Source organism: Schistocerca piceifrons, chromosome 1 (genome assembly GCF_021461385.2).
Source record: "Schistocerca piceifrons isolate TAMUIC-IGC-003096 chromosome 1, iqSchPice1.1, whole genome shotgun sequence".
Classification (NCBI taxonomy): domain Eukaryota; kingdom Metazoa; phylum Arthropoda; class Insecta; order Orthoptera; family Acrididae; genus Schistocerca; species Schistocerca piceifrons.
In genome coordinates this window covers 569,260,164-569,273,775 of record NC_060138.1, presented here as the reverse complement: position 1 = coordinate 569,273,775, position 13,612 = coordinate 569,260,164, and the positions used below count along the sequence as shown (strand labels likewise).

General features: G+C 41.5%; 1 protein-coding gene and 1 non-coding gene across 2 annotated transcripts in view; both read right to left on the bottom strand.

Moving 5' to 3' along the window:
* The window catches only part of LOC124751482 (fatty-acid amide hydrolase 2-A-like), a 249,336-nt gene that overhangs the window by 171,576 nt on the left and 64,148 nt on the right, over positions 1–13,612 (bottom strand). The window lies entirely within an intron of this gene.
* Positions 4,322–4,426, bottom strand: LOC124721838. The gene has a single exon (XR_007006399.1). It is a non-coding gene; the product is annotated as a U6atac minor spliceosomal RNA (small nuclear RNA).

Here is a 13,612-nt window from a genome sequence, read left to right as displayed (position 1 = left end):
GGATCTCGCACCTTCCGACATCCGCAGGAAGCAGTACGCGGGCATACAGGCCCTCCCAGTAAGATGGCGTGAGGCCATTGCATTGAACGAAGCATATGTTGAAAAATAGGGTTTTGTAGCCCAAAGAGTGGGGAATAATACGGCGTACTGGAATCCTGAATACAACCAGAAAAAAATGTGCATTACTTATTGAACGTCCGTCGTCGCAGTCTTTCACAAACAGTTACTAATGGATCAAATCAGATCATTTTCTTGTGTCAGTCGTACTATAACCCTACGTATTGCTGGAAACAGAGGATGACTCACCGGTTCGTTTACTTTTTTCAATCGTGGCTGGTTCATGTTACATTGTCTGACGATATTTGGCTTGTGCTAATACGAGATTTTCTAGATTACATCGGGTCACAAAGGATCAACGTGCACTTTGCGAGTCAAGCAGTGATTGCAGAATGATACTGTGTGATTGCTTGTGGAATTCTGATGGCATGGTGTGTATTACCTGTAGGATTCTTTGTAATAAACCCATCTAATGTTGAATAAAATGTTCTCGGGTTTCCAACCGCGTCAATTGCTTAAAACTACACGAGCTTTCGGCCAAGCACTCCTTGGCCATTGTCAAGTGGTATGACTGCCAGTGGGTTGTTGGTGCGCCATTATATACGCTAGCTGCCGGCTGTGATGTCACTGGTGCCCGTGACATTGCCATATATGGACATGTTTTGAGTCGGCGTTCGATGTGCCCTCTTCAACAGCGCGATCGCTGGATCTCACGCAGCGCTGAGCTGTAAGCCACCGTCTCTATTCAGGGTGTTTGCGGCAATTTTTATTTCAATAGCTTCCTTTATTAAACTAACCCAGAAGCCGTTAGTGCGAGCCACGACAGAGGTATCGTCAAATTTTATGTGTTGACCGTTTTCTAACGCATGCTCAGCTAACGCCGATTTCTCTGGATAGTGTAGGCGATAATACCTCTCATGTTCTTTCCTGCGTTGTTCCACAGTGCGCACTGTTTATCCGATGTACTTCTGGCCACACAACGTATTTCGTTGACTCCCGGTGTTCTGAGACCTACTGCGTCTTTAACTGGTCTCAGTAATTAACGGATTTTCGTTGGAGGCCTGAAGATTGATTTGATCTTGTGTCTTTTCAACAGGCGGCTTATCTTGCCCGACACAGAGCCACAGAATGGCAGCAAATCAAGCTTAGTTTCCTGCTCTTCGTCGGTGGTCTTATTCTGATATTTCCCAGAAATCACTACTTTGTTTGCTACCTGGCTCTGTAGCCCAGATTGTTGACGCACGATGGTGGGCTGGTGCTCAACTCGGAGGTTGTTTGCTCGAACGTCGGTGGAAGATATTATCATTATAAGTATTTGGCCACCAAAACATGGAGAAATGATGTGCAATCTTCCTGGCCACCAGATGATGCAATAATCTTCCCTTTCTATGTTTTTCGAGAGGAGAATACTGTATGTGCCAGCAGAAGATTTAACCGTCATCCACCCCCACCCTGCCTCTCACTCTCTCTCTGTCTCAGGAAGACTTACTCATATCAGCGGCTATTATCAATTTTCACCACGCGATACGAACTGTGCAACATATTGAACCACTGAGTTCCAAGTAAATATTTATCGACCTGCGCGGATCAATTATCGCCACTGTTACAACTATAAAACGGTCTTAATAAATGTCGCTAGCCTCGCTTGACCCGAGAGACAGGGCTAAGAAAATAACATCTTCAGCCCCAACGATAAGGGACACGCATCAATCCAATTGCTTTCAGAAAGATTAAGAATTCCGTGTATGGACCGGGGAATGTAAACCGCTAAGTCACCACGTCGCATAGGAACTGATATCTTGCAACTTCTACAAAAATATCAAAGAAGACAGCGTAACAGTTTAGAGCTACGTTAGTCGGAAGTCAGACTCAAATCGCCGTTTTGACTTTAATAGAACTTCGCCAAGTGCGTTCCTCCCCATCAAACACCACCTCCAACTGGCCACTTAGCTCCAGTGTCTGATGTAAAACACATTGTGACAGTTACCGTCGCAACACACCCAATATTTTTTATTAAATCTGGGTGCGAGCTATTAACTCTTAGTAGTAGTAGGGTTACGAGCACAGGGCTGCACTTGAGAGACAAGAAGTAACCGTTCCCGCATATAATAATACACACGCGTCATCTGTTGCAACAGATATTAAGGCCCCCGTACATGATCAAATTTGTTTGTCAAATTCGCTCTTTGCCATCAACGGATCTGTCAAACAAGCCCCTACATATACCAACTAGCTTGTCAATTCAACCTCACTTTTGAGCAGACGCTGGTCGTGTCGCGATATATTCTTGCATTGACATTCAGCACTGAATAAATAAGATTTAGAAAACAAGCCGTTGTTCCAGGGAATGGTTGAAACTGAGAGAGAAATATAAAATGGTTCAAATGGCTCTAAGCACTGTGGGACTTAACATCTGAGGTCATCAGTCCCCTAGTCTTAGAACTAAGTAAACCTAACTAACCTAAGGACATCACACACATCCATGCCCGAGGCAGGATTCGAACCTGCGACCGTAGCAGCCTTGTGGTTCCGGACTCAAGCTCCTAGAACCGCTCGGCCACAACGGCCGGCAGAGAAATATACTCGTGAAAATCTGGTAAAGGAAATATTACACTTAGCACCTGATAATTACTTCAGTTTTCTCCGAATTGACAGTAAAACCTTTAATAGCTGAGTTATTTCGCCATCACATTGAGAAGGAAGACACATAGCTGAGTTATTTCGCCATCACATTAAGAAGGAAGACACAAGTATGCGAAAATTCATTCTCTTCTACTTGGTCTTCAAACAGTTCATTGAAACACCACAACGTGGGAACATAAACATCTCCCATGGAAGAACCAGAGAGCTTCGAACATATTTTATTTTATTTCATTCCCGTTTGTACGTTTTGCATAGAATAATGTTTTTCTTCCTACGCAGTATAAGGCTAGGAATGAGGCGACACCTCTTCCATTTTGGTAGCTACCACTGATATCGTTTTTTATCCTTAATGTAGTTTCCATAGTTGTGGAAACTCTCAATACAATGAGATAAATTGTAATAAAACTCATCTTCCCTAAACATGCGCTGTGAAACATCAGCACAAACAATGTCTTCCATCTTGTCAAATCCGTCGTTATTGGAAACTTCTCCCAAACACTTCTAACAAGCTCTATATTTGACGAACATGTCAAACGACAAATATTTGACAAACACAGTAAAGTTTGACAAGTTGTTTGGTCGTGGACGGGTGCTTTGACGGTAATGGAGACTAGCCGAGACCTGCCGTTCGGAGTAGTGCGGCATTGGGTCTGATTGGCTAGCGTTCATGATGTCATAAGAAAATCATCTCGATCGTCTAGTGCGAACCGATGCATGTCTCTGCAGCCTTTGCAGTTTGCTCGCGGTACTGTGTTTCTCCGTAGCAATAATATACGAAATGAGTTTTGCATCGAAATGTTGAACGAGTTAGCAAATTTTCAAACACGTGCGTCGCATATTAAATGGATGCACGATACTTCACATTGCCAACAGAGCATCATTTGTTGTAAAAGTTTCCGTGACGCATTTGGTATGCAGCGTCATGTGCTTTTTTATAGTGCCCAGTTTGTGGATGCAAATTAGATTTGAATGATCCCTCATATCATTTCCAGTAACACGGGCTTACTACAGAGACAGAGACTTCATGATTAAACTGTGCAACCTTCGAATGAATGGAAAAAGTGACTAATTACCTGTTTGTAAAGCGCCATGCTCAAAGAACATCTAAAGGGAACTTCTACAAAGTAAACTGCTAACTAAAGACTTATGTTTGATTATTTCTCAAGCATATGGGACCAGTATCATAGAGGACTAACAGATTATGCTGATCTAATCTTAGAATTAGCTTATCCAGTTTAAATGGCTCTGAGCACTATTGGACTCAACTTCTGTGGTCATCAGTCCCTAACTTATCCAGTTTAAATGGCTCTGAGCACTATGGGATTCAACTTCTGTGGTCGTCAGTCCCTAACTAACCTAAAGACATCACACACATCCATGCCCGAGGCAGGATTCGAACCTGCGACCGTAGCGGTCACGCGGTTCCAGACTGAAGCGCCTTTAACCGCACGGCCACACCGGCCGGCTATATCCAGTTTAACATGGAGCTCTTGCCGTAATGAAGCTTGGCATTTTTCACGGTAACAAATCGTTGCCAGAGATGAAAGACGCAATGAATAATAAAAAAAATCATAGCATCCATATGGGAATGAACCCGAGACCTTCAGAGTAGTAATAATGCAGTATTTACTGACTGGGTCAAGCGCTGGTATCTGAGCGGTGCCTTAATCGTATGTATTCCATCCTTGTCTAGGGAGCGTTCACCGTCTTTACTTTCACACAACACCTGACTGGGTCGCTGGACACGACATCCACCACTGATTAAACATGCGCATACAGTAGTTTACTACTGGGGGAACCTTTTCCTTTTTGTAAATTCATGTAAGTCGCGAAAGTGATGTTGGTTGTCAGCTACAAAGTAATAAATAACAGAAATAGCTTCTAAAATTGCAATGAAAGTGCCTTTTTGAAGATACAACGGACTGCTACTTAGTCTCCTAAAATGATTACCGCCGTGTAGGATCACGATACTGTGACTGTAGATGGGCATTCGATGAAAAGTGAAAGTTTTTTTTTTATTTTGATGTTAATACTTCAGTGTTAGTTGTACAAATGTCACGTCTATATCTACTGAATGACCCAGAGAAATTAATCGGTTCGTGCACGACCAAGCTGATCTTATGACGTCATAAATGTTAAACACAAAACAGCCCAGATGCCTATCTGCACCGAAAGGCACACTGTGAGGGGTCAGCCATCCTCTTGGGAAGATCGGGAGGAGTTAGTAATGACCCGGCTGAATACGCTTGCAGTTTCAGCGTCAGAAAGCAGTACTTTATTAACAGCTGTCAAACAAAATACGCCACGGCCACATATGCGAATGAAGAGATGTTTATAAGCCATTTTTTGGCATGTTTTCGAGCTGGAAATAGTAGACGAAGACACGAATGTTGTCGAAAATTTAATACTGAAATTTAACGCCCGAGGAAGTCATTTTTGATTCGGGTTTGGTCTGGGATACATTATGGGTCATTTGTCATAAACGAGTGATTACAATTTGGTTTATGTACCACTAGTTTGATCGTTAGTTGATGTAGAGAGTAGACGCTTTAAATTTTGCCATATCGCGAATGATTTTTGTATAATATACTAGCTAAGAAACCAGGCATTGCCCTGGTATTTATTTTGCCAATTTTCTAGTAGAAACGAAAACAAAAAATGAACTGTGTTTTTAGTGTATTATCGAAAAAATTTCATTTCCATGTATTCGTGAAAACACCTTTGAAATTATGAAACGGTCGTACAAATAAACACGTATAGGAACATTCAGCAGCCTATGTGGATGCTGTCTGAGAAATGTGTTAGGAATGGAGTTAGTGGCAAACAAGTAACAAATTTAAATATTATGCATGACGCGGCAGTTTTTAACACGTCTCGGGGTTTCTGACGTCTTATCACCTGAACTATGTGTGGTACCATGATATAATTTCGTATTTGCATTTAGCTGTATATGTGGATAACGCGAAATGTATTGTGAATAAATTTAGTAGCACGGAAGTAATAAATTTAGACTTCATGCATGATGCGGCGGTTTTTCACGCATCTCGGTGTTTATTATGTCGTATCTCCTGAACTATGACACGTAGGTGATTTTTACCCCCACAGTGATATTGCCTGATAGTAAGGAATATGTGTACCAAGCTGCGTTGAAATCGGTCCAGTGGTTTAGGAGAACATATGACACACACGCACATATATACATAATTTTCTATACGTTTGTATGTAGTTGGAGTGACGGCAGGCGTACGTACAGTAGTGGTAGTTCTATATACGTTTTCCAATACAGGAGAACAGTGTACTTGGATGCCTTGAACAGATACTAATTAACGGCATCCCTTTTTATTTCTCATGATGACTTCATTACACCCCGCCAGTGGCGCAGTAAACCACATACAAAGAATGCTGTTTTCAGCCAACAAACGCTACATCTGCAAGGAACAAATAGCGACAAACTGTGTGGTGTGTATGCCGCTGAGACCAAACCGACGCTAGCTAGTGGTTTTAGTACAAGTACTTGCTTTATCTAAACAGCAGCTCCCTGTGTGACTTAACTTCCATAAAAATTTTATGATGGTGTCAGTACAGCTTACAGATAAAGTGGTTGATCAGAAGGTAAGGGTAGCTCACACTTTTCTGATCAATCATGTAGACGTAGATGTAGAATCCCGTGCACATTTCTCTAAAACAGTCTAATACGACCTACCATTTGCAGTATTTTATTACGCAATAAGGATAATATTTGACAGATATACAGGACAGTCATTTGTTAACTGTTTTATGCAAAAACAATATGAGGGTATATGACATTCGATGCTGCAGCATTCGTCAGAGTGATATAGATACTGTGTTTCAGATAATGGCGTGGAACGCTTTGCAGAAGCAAGGAAAACAGCAGGGGTTTTCTATACCACGCACAGAATGCAAAAATCTTTTGTAGGTGCCTCAGCCATGTCATTTAAATATCTGGGCGTCACGTTGCAAAGTGATATGAAATGAAACAAGCATGTGAGAATTGTGTTAGGCAAGGCGAATGGTCGACTTCGGTTTATTCGCAGAATTTTGGGAAAGTGTGGTTCATCAGTAAAGGAGACCGTTTATAGGACACTAGAGTGACCTATCCTTGAGTACTGCTCAAGTGTTTGGGATCCACAGCACGTCAGATTAAAGGAAGACATTGAAGCAATTCAGAGGTGCGCTGCTAGTTTTGTACCCGGGAGGTTCGAGCAACACGGAAGTATTAACGAGATGCTTTGGGAACTAAATTGGGAATCTCTGGAGGGAAGGCGATATTCTCTTCGATGAACACTGTTGATAACATTTAGAGAACCAGCATTTGAAGCTGACTGCAGAGCGGTTCTACTGTCCACAACATACACTTCGCGTAAGGACCACTAAGATAATGTAAGAGAAATAGAGCTCGTAGATGGGAATATAGATAGTCGTCTTTCCCTCACTCTGTTTGCGAGTTGAGCAGGAAAGAAAATGACTAGTAGTGGTGCATGGTACCCTCCACCACGCACCATACGGTGGCTTGTGGCGTATGTATTTAAATTAAAAATCTTTAACAAGAGGGGGGGGGGGGTTCTCCATGGAATCAGACCTAACTGACGTTGGAGCAGTTTTTCCTGACAGAGCGCTTTCTTCGATGCAAACCAAACAGATTTTTATCATCCTGACGAATACAGGTGCTGACACTTGATGATGAATTAATGAGTATAACTTTATAGCGTTCTTTCGGTATCTTACTTCTTTAATTGGCAATTAATTAACTTGTATTTTGCAATCCCTTCAGAAAATTTTTCACTTGTTGGGAGGCTGCACGGATGATACAGAGGTGTATACTAAGCCACAGTGATGAGAAACACAATTTATTAAATAAACTATGTGTCGTAGAAAACAACTTTTATAACAACCGGAAATAAAAACGCCCAACGCTACGACCACTGCTAAATTCAGACAGCCCACATCCGTCGCCTCCTAAGCGTTGAGGGTCCCAATAGGAACTTCCCTTTATAATTGTTACAGTAGATACACCAAATAGCTGCTTATAATGAGTAATCTTTGTTTACATTTACGGCAGACTGTTTCGGCTGAATCGCCATTTTCAGGTACCTGCAATTACAATTTTGGTGAGAACAGGTATGGATGCGAATGTCATTCAAATTAAAGTAGCTGTCTTGTACTCACGTCTGCTGATGTGACGTCCAGTGTATCTACTGCAACAATCATATCGTTATCAGACATATATTACGCTGCTGGCCCTAAAGAAGATGAAAAGAGAATGCCTCAGATGGTCACAGGATAAACAGGTTCTACAGCATCAGAAGCATACTTCATATTATGATCCAGTGCAATATTTTTGTGTTGGAATGACAGGAACACTCATCAGTGGGAATAACACGTAACAAACTGCACTGAAAGCAGTTAAAAAAAAAAGCCTCCGTCCATAAGTCATCCAGTCAGTCACAGTCACCTGTATTTTATTCAACTCGACATATAGTGTACCACTGGAGGTACGTAATGTATTGTCTACATCTTTACTCATCAAGTCACCTTATGATGTTTGGCAGAGTGTACTTTGTGTAGAAGTGTCAGTTCTCCCTTTACTGTTCCAGTCGCGAACGATCCGCAGAACAAAAAAATACATTGCTAGTAAGCCTCCGTGGAAGCGCTAATTTTGGTTTAAGTCATCAGTCTTCTAACTCATGCATTCCGTCAAGAATTCCTGTACCAATCTTTTCATCTCAGAGTAGCACTTGCTACTTACACCCTCAGTTATCTGCCGGATGCATTTCAATCTTTGTCTTCTTCTGCAGTCTTTAACTTACACAGCTCCCTCTAGCACCATGGAGGTTATTCCCTGATGTCTTAACTGATGTCCAACATCCCGTCCCTTCTCCTTGTTAGTGTTTTCCATATATTCTTTCCCTCGCTGATTCAGCGGAAAACCTGCTCGTTCCTTACCTTATCAGTCCACCGGATTTTCAGCATTCTTCTGTAGCACCACATCTCAAATACTTCAATTCTGTTCCGGTTTCCCCACAGTCCATGTTTCGCTGCCATACAAAGCTGTGCTCCAAACGTACATTTTCTGAAATTTCTTCCTCAAGTTAAGGCCTGTGTTTGATACTAGTAGACTTCTCTTCCCCAGGAACGCCCTTTTTCCCAGTACATGTCTGCTTTTTGTGTCCTCCTTGCTCCGTCCGTAGTGGCTTATTTTGCTGCCTAGGTAGCAGGAGTCCTTAATTTCATCTGCTTCGTGTTCACCAGTCCTGATGTTAAGTTCCTCGCTGTTCTCATTTCTGCTACTTCACAAGCCTTCCTTTTTCTTCGATTTACTCTCAATCCATATTCTGTGCTCATCAGACAGTTCATTTCGTTCAAAAGATCTTTTAGTTTTTCTTCGCATTCACTGAGGACATCAATGTTATTATCAGCGGACCTTATCATTGCTATTATTTTATCTCGAATTTTAAACCCACTCTAGAACCTTTCTTTTATTTCTGTCATTGCTGTTTGGATGTATAGATTGAACAGTACGGACGAAAGAAGACATCCTTGTCTTACACACATTTAATCCGAGCACTTCGATATCGGTCTTCCCGTCTTGTTGTTCCCACTTGGTATTTATACATATTGTATATTACTCGTCATCCCCATACCTTACCTCTATTTTTCTCTGAATTTCGAACTTCTTGCACCAATTTACATTATCTAACGCTTTTTCAAGGTCGACAAATCCTATGAACGTGTCTTGATTTTTCTTCACTCTTGTTTCCATTATGAACCACAATGTCAGAACTGTTTCTCTGTTGTCTTTACATTTTCTAATGCCCATTCTTCTTTCCCATTCTTCTGTATATTATTCTTGTCACCAACTTGGACGCATGAAGAGTTAAGCTAATTTTACAATGAATTTCTCACTTCCCGGCTCTTGCTGTCTTCGGAGTTGTGTGGGTGATTTTTTTCAGAGAAAATGATGGTGTATCGACATTCCCCCATATTCTACACACCAGCGTGAATAGTCGTTTTGTTGTACTTCACCCAACAGTTTTAGAAATTCCGATGAAATGTTACCTATCTCTTCTGCCTTATTTGATCTTACTTCTTTCAAAGCCCTTTTAAGTCCTGATTCCAATATTGGATCCCCTATCTCTTCTCTGTCAATTCCTGTTTCTTCTTCTATTACGTCACCAGACAATTCCTCCCTCTCACAGAGGCCTTCCATTTACTCTTTTCACCTATCCGCTGTTTCCCTTGCATTTAATAGTGGAATTCCCATAGCACTTTTAATGTTACCACCATTCCTTTTAATTTCACCGAATGTGTTTTTGACTCTTCTACATGCTGAGACAGTCCTTGAGACAATCATTTCTTTTTCGATTTCTTCACATTTTTCGTGCAGCTATTACACTTTAGCTTCCCTGTATTTCCCATTTATTTATTTCCTAAGTGACTTGTATTTCTATATTCCCGATTTTCCGTGAAAATTATTGTACTGCTTTGGGTCGTCATACGACTGATGTATTTCTTTTGCTACCCATGGTTTCCTTGCAATTACCTTCCTTGTACTTTTGTTTTTCTTTCTACCTCTATGATTGCCCTCTTTAGATATTTCCATTCCTCTTCAACTGAACTACCTACTGAGCTGTTCATTATTGTAGTGTCTACAGCCTCACAGAATTTCAAGCATATCTGTTCATGATTTAGTACTTCGGTATCCCACTTCTTTGCGCACTGATTCTTCCTGATCAGTCTCTCACACTTCATCCTACCCTTCATTAGTACTAGATTATGGTCTGAGTCTATATCTCCTCCTGAGTTACACCTTATAACTGAGTATCTGACTTCGGAATCCCTGCCTGATCATGACGTAATCCAACTGAAATCTTTCCATATCTCCAGGCCTATTCCAAGTATATCTCCTTCTCTTGTGATTCTTCATCATAGTATTTACTATTACTTGCTGAAATTTATAGCAGAACTCAATTAGTATCTCTCCTCTCTCATTCATAATACCAAGCCCATATTCTCCCGTAACCCTTCCTTCTAACTTTCCCCTTCCCCTACCATCGAATTCCAGTCTCACATGACTATTAGACATTCATTTCCCTTTACGTACTGAATTACCTGTTCAGTATCCTCCTAAACTTTCTCTATCTCTTTATCTTCTACTTGTGATATTGGCATGTATACTTGAATTATTGATGTCGGGGTTCGTTTCCTGTCGATTCTGGTGAGAACAAAATTGTCACCGAATTTTCTGCACTATACATAACGAATCTTACTCCCGTTATGCTATTTTCTGCTGCTGTTGATATTACTCTACACTCACCTGACCAGAAATCTTTACCTTCTTTCCATTTAACTTCACTAACCCTCAAAATATCTAGACTGAGCCTTAGCATTTCCCTTTTCAGGTTTTCTAGCTCCCCTGTCACGTTCAAACGCGCTATATTGCACGCCCCGCTTCGCAGAACGTTATCTTTTCGTTTGTTATTCAGTCTTTTTCTCGTGGTCACCTTCACTTGGGAGTCCCCTCCGGAAGATCTGAATGAGGGACATGCCCGCAATCTTTCGCCAATGGAGAGATCATCACGACACTTTCTTCACACATGTCCTGTGGATAAACATTGTGTGTCTAACGCATTGGTTTCTACTGCATTCTGCATCCTCATGCCGTTGATAATTGCTGTTTTTCCCCTTTTAGAGGCAGTTTCCCACCACAAGGGCAAGAGAGTGCCCCGAAAGTCTGTCTGCTTCTTTATCCTCTTTGACGAGGCCGTTGGCAGAACGAGGATGACTTCTTACGCCGGAAGGAAGTTATATATAGGTTGACTCTTTCGGGAATGTACGATCTCATATAGCATAATTACAAAAAAACAATTATTACATGAAGCAACAGATGTTATTCACGTACTGTTTTATATAGCTGAAACTTTGTCTGTAACTCTGTGTGAATCTCCACTAAGAAGATGTATAGCTATCGGTATATGGTTACGTCGTTGGTCGCCGATAAGGTTTTTATGACTGTTGATAGTTCGGTCCCCGACGACACTATTTCCTGTGATCTTACGCTGTATTTGGGGGCAGCCGAAGAAAATACGGTTGCAGTATCCCTCAGATCGACAATTACGGTAGAGAGATGGAGCCGTATTGAGTCTGCTCAGACGCTGTCGCAATCATGTGATTAAATCTAAGGTGTGATATTGTCACTTCGAAGTTCTGTTGCAGCGGTGTTCACTAATCTGCCAAAACAGCCTTGGTATGAAAACATCAGTGGAATTTTTTACACCAAAGATGTTTTGGCAGAGTAGGGACCACTGCTACATAATATATTGCTTTACACTGCTATGATAAAGTAGTTTGTCATTTCACTGACTCCTGATTTGTGTTCTCCCGGTACACAGGAAGTCATACGGGATGGTTTGTCGTAATTTATTGATTCGGAGTACAAAGCGTCCTTAATCCAAGCATCTTTATTTTCATTGCCATAAATTACATAGCGACAAAGATGATTTTATTCTGGCTTCAACGGATAATTTTTGAGTCAGGATGTATGCAATGATCTTACTACAGATGATGAGAATATGTATGCGAATATTTAGTATTTACTTATTTTAGCTTTAGGTGGCAGACTATACAACCAGCACGAAACTATTCAGATTCTGAATTGCGGAAGAGCTTCTCGGTAGTTGCAAGACGCCTTTATGCACTTCTGATGAGGTGTAAATTTAATGTTACGACAAAATCTGTCAACCTAACACTTAATCGTGAGTTCTTGTATCATCTCTAGTAGCCTGACTTGTGTGAAATGTATATGCTTAGGTCTGAGCTATAACAAAGGCATGCACAATCCCTTTGCTGTCTGATAAAGGCACAATAAACACTGATGACAACCCTTGAGCTGTACCCCATCGAACACTACGTTGTAGCTCCTTCACAGTTTTAATAATAATATATTTAATACGTGGTCTCACTATTGTTTATAGTCAATATGAAGTCCAAGGTATTTCATGACACCTTATGTCATGTTATTTTGTTCGTCTTAAGTCTTGAATATGAAAGCACAGACGATTTGTGTAGTGAAATTTCGAGGCAGTTTTTAAGTAATCATTTGTTGAATTATATCATTGCTGTATCTAAACTCTTGTCACGCTTTGTAAGGTTATCACTGATGTTATGTTAGTATGAATTGTTGATTTCTTGTATTATTTTCTTATCTGCTGTGGGTGAATAGCAAGTAGACAGGACAGAACCGTGTAGAAGACTTTTAATTATTCTTCTTGCACCAACAATATCTTCTTTCTTTGTAATGACCAGGTACCTATCACATAAAAGGAAACAGAACTTTCATTTAAAGGCATATTCGTCCTCTGTAAGCGTGGGCTGAATGGTCACCGAAGGAACCAAGGCTGCATTGGTGAAAGGATGGTATGATTCTCAAAAGACGTTCCTCGTGCGTCCCGATCGATTTTATAACGGGCGCAATCGTCTCCAGCGACATGCTGATGGGTTGCTGGAGAGAGCGAGGAAAAGTATCTCAAGCAACGCAGCATGCTGGATGAAAGGCGGTGGCTGGACACAGCGGCAGATGCTGCTGCGGACTCTGGTGCCGGCAAGAGCTCTGTGCGTGGCACGGGAGGCCGGTGCAGTCGGCGGGAATGAACGAGCACCAAGGACCGGATTAGACGCCTTGTTTTGATGAGGAGCGGTGTGTGGACTTCCTGTGAGGAGCGAGGCGTTCGGTAGCAGTTTTGGACGGCTGTTTCTACGGTGGGCTGGAGCTCTGGAGCTTTGAACTGTGGGAGACTGTGCTGGCGTCGCGGCTCATTGGGCATGTTATACAGTTGTTGTGGACTGGCAAGACAGCCAATCCACAGTGACGGGTAACCGAAAGGCACGCGCTTAA